The sequence below is a fragment of the Sturnira hondurensis genome, unplaced genomic scaffold, assembly GCF_014824575.4.
Source record: "Sturnira hondurensis isolate 20B ecotype Veracruz unplaced genomic scaffold, ASM1482457v3 Scaffold0012541, whole genome shotgun sequence".
Classification (NCBI taxonomy): domain Eukaryota; kingdom Metazoa; phylum Chordata; class Mammalia; order Chiroptera; family Phyllostomidae; genus Sturnira; species Sturnira hondurensis.
In genome coordinates this window covers 1,201,378-1,205,296 of record NW_028085172.1, presented here as the reverse complement: position 1 = coordinate 1,205,296, position 3,919 = coordinate 1,201,378, and the positions used below count along the sequence as shown (strand labels likewise).

The 3,919-nt window shown below is 35.8% G+C and overlaps 1 non-coding gene across 1 annotated transcript; it reads left to right on the top strand.

Moving 5' to 3' along the window:
- The first annotated feature begins 351 nt into the window (after positions 1 to 351).
- Positions 352 to 482, top strand: LOC118997203 (small nucleolar RNA SNORA42/SNORA80 family). Its single transcript, XR_005068635.1, has one exon. It is a non-coding gene; the product is annotated as a small nucleolar RNA SNORA42/SNORA80 family (small nucleolar RNA).
- Positions 483 to 3,919: the final 3,437 nt, after the last annotated feature.

The window sequence follows — 3,919 nt, the reverse complement described above, 5'->3', positions numbered from 1 at the left end:
TAATTAGAGAGGCGTGAGTGACTTGTCCTGATCACTACAACTGCAAGAGGAAATAACAGGTTTTCCTTCTGGACTGAGGCACACAAAAGCTGATATACAACTTCCCAGATTTCTCTCTCTCTAACTGTTAAGAATGGAGATTGTGGGTTTAGATGACAGTGGATTGTTCATTAGTTTCCATCTCTTTTGCCTTTAAAACCTGAAATAGATATATAACAAATTAAAGAAGTAAACTTTTGGGATTATTTTTATAGCAAAAGCTGCCATATACTGATTATTACAGAGATTTTCTGGGACAATGATTAGGAAATAGAGGGTATCAATAATTATCCCATTCACTCATGCGCAGATTCATGGGTTTGGATTTATGGCAGGCCCATCCGCCCTGGGTGTCTCATAGTGTACCATGCCACAGCAAACTGGCCTTGAACTATTGTCTGGCCTTGGCCCATAGGCTGCTGGCACTAAAGTGGATTATAGTGAAAAAAAGAAAAGATAAGGAAGGATAAACGAGAAAAAAAGGAAAGGATGAAGGAGAAAGTGGAAGGAAAGAAGGAATGAAGGAATGAAGGAATGAAGGAAGGAAGGAAGGAAGGAAGGAAGGAAGGAAGGAAGGAAGGAAGGAAGGAAAGGCTGAAGGAAGGAAGAAATCTTTGGTGAGCAATGGGGGGAAATGTAGGACAACTGTAACAAACAACAATAAAGTTAGTGTCTAAAATTTGTAGTTCCTCGAGGTTCAGTTTAGATTGTTGCATTTTTTTTTTACTGTATACTCTTTCCCTAGGTTAATTCTTATACTCCCATGGCTTTTATGCTAGACATCATGCACTAAGCAAGATCACTACTCTGACCTCCCTATGCACACATTCAGCTTTCTTCCCAATAATATCTCCACTGAGATGCCCTAGACAGCCATCAAACTCAGCATGTCCCAATTATCTTACTTTAATATTGCTCACTGCAGGAAATGATAACCTTTTCTTGAATTTTTTCAATCCAGAATCTCTCCTACCTCCCCTATCATTTTTTATTTCTTCTTATACCCATCTTAATAATTTACAAGTTCTACTTATCTATATTGCAGCCAGAGTGATCCCTTTAAAATAATCCTGAACTCTTTTTTTATGGTGATAGATGTTAACTAGACTTACTGCGGTGATCATTTTGCAAAATATATAAATATTGAAACATTATGTTGTATACCTGAAACTTGTATATCCATTATGCCAAAATAAAATAAAGTAAGTATAGACAAAAATCTTCACTACCTTATTATTGTGGCATCTCAAAAAGTCAATAACACTTCCTTCATATCATAAATTACCTATCACATTCAAACACAATCAACAAAAGAAAAAAAGCAAGTAAATACAACCAGAGACATTTAAATTAAGAACAATCTAACAATAACCATAGGGGTTTGGGGAGAGAACAAGGGAAAGAACGGTTTTCAGGAACTAATATGAAGGACACATGGACAAAACCTAAGGGGAGGGTGGAAGCAAGGGAGAGAGGTGGCTTTGGCTGGGGTGGAAGGGAGTGGAGGGGAGAAAATGCAGACAACTGTAATTGAACAACAATAAAATAATTTAAAAATAAATAATAATCTTGAGCTCCTAACTGTTTTAGAGAAAAAAAAAAACTTTCTAATGATTTACAATGCTGTCAAAAAATCACGTCTTTAACATTGCCTCCTAAACCATAAACAAGATGGCCCTGCTTCTCTTTCTGTTACATTTTTGCCCCATCCTCAATTCTTTTTATGCACAACACTTTTGTTTTATACATCCTCCTTCACATGGCCTTATATATTCTGTTTTGCATAGAACACCTTTTCTCCTTATTTTTATCTAAATGTAATTTGTTTTTCTCTTGTTCTATTATTATATGTTATTTTCTCCAAATCCTTGACTGCATTATACCGCATCTACTTTTCTTTCATGGCATATTTGTGATTACTTGTAAGCATTTGGTCATTGGTATATGTATACATATCCTCTATATTTAAGGGCCATGTGAATTAAAACCTTGTTTTTTCATTAATATAACTTTTGTCCCTAGAATTGAACTTGCTATAATGTTTGCTCTCAATAAATATTTATTGACTTCATCAAGGGACACCCTGGTTCATTCACATTAAAATCATTATGGAGTAGCCCTGGCAGGGGTAGCTCATTTGTTTGGACTGTCATCTGAACTGACAGTTCATGGTTTTGATTTCCATTCCAGGTCGGGCACATAACTAGGTTGAGTGTTCTAACCTCAGCCTGGGCATGTATGGGAGGCAACTAATTGATGCGTCTTTCCCCCGTTCCTTTATCTCTCCTTCTCTCTCTAAGAGTAGTGGAAAAATAAAAATAAAATTATTAGGTAATAAATTAAAATGGATACCTGGAGAAAAATCACAATTGTACCTTCAATGAATATGTCTGTTTATCATTTTCATTGGAGGAGGAACCTATGGTGAAAAAGGAGACAGAGCTTTCTTGCTCTTCTCCTAAAGCTTCTCCTCCCACATGCAGAGGGGTCTGGTGAGCAAAGACGAGGAAGGGTACTGGCTACTCTGGGTGATGGCTAAAAGAGACAAAGCCTGGAAAAGATGGCTTGGGGCAGAACTGCCAAGTTTAATTGCCAGGGGTAAAAAAGATCCTTGAGACTTCCTTTTCCCCCCTGCTACTTTAAAATTTGTTGTATTCCATTACCATTACCATTTACCCCCCTTACAGACTCTTTCCCACTGTAATCACCACACTGTTGCCCAAGTCTATAAATCCTTTTTCCTTTTTGCCTCTACCTGCTAACTCCCCCATAGCTGTCAGCCTGCTCACTTTGAGTGTCTTTATTTTGCTTATGAGTTTAGTTTGTTCATTAGATTCCACACATGAGTGAAATTATATGGAATTTGTCTGTCTCTGACTGTCTTATTCACTTAGCATAATGTTCTCCAGGACTTTTTTTATTATTCAGCATATTTATAAGAAAGTTAGTCATGATGTGGACCAAAGTTATAGATAGTAATTAAGCACTGGATTTGCAAAGACTGACCTCAATTAATAACCCCTCTGTGTAAGAAAGCTATTGGGTAAAAATAATGATGCATATCCCTAATATCACATGATAACTGGTTGCCAATGTGTTATTTTAAGCTTCTTTCATGCATGACCTCAATTGTTCTTCATAGAAATTGTACTGTGTACATAGTATTTTAATACTCACTTTCTAAATGAGAAACCTAAAGTTTAGGGAATCCATTCACTTTCCCGGGAACTCACAGTTTAAAGATAGTGGTACCCATTCCAGTTAAAAATGTTTGTGTGCAGAACCTAGGCAGTGAGTCACTGTGCATTGCTTGACAAAATCAAAAGAAATTGTTGGGCTCTATTGAAACTTTATGTGAATTAGTAAGATGAATATGAGTGAAAATATTTTTCCTTAAGTTATGTCATTTCCAGTAACGTTATCCTCCATTTACTGTCTAATCTCCACATAGGAAAATCCCCAGGCATTTGATATTAATGTTGCAAATATTATTTAGAAAGTCAAGTGTGTCCATTTAGCTTTACAGAAAAAAAATTGCACTAAATTATTCTCATATGCTGTAATGTGTGGTTTTGACACCATCATAATTCCTTGCTAAAGCTTAAGCAAAGATGTACATGTTTCATATGGTTCTAACTTATTTTTAGATTTGCACTGGGGGACTTGGACTTCATTGTTAGTAGAAGCTGAAATGCAGGAATGATCCTAATGGAAAAAAATAAGTTTGTTCATACAATTAGAAAAGGCTAAGTGAATTTTATATTAAATTTTCAAAATTCTTTTTCGTGTAGATAAAGAATTAATAATCTCAGCCTAGTGGGTGAATCCATACACATCAAAGTGTTAAAAAATAAAGCCCCATTAATGCACTTGATTTCAT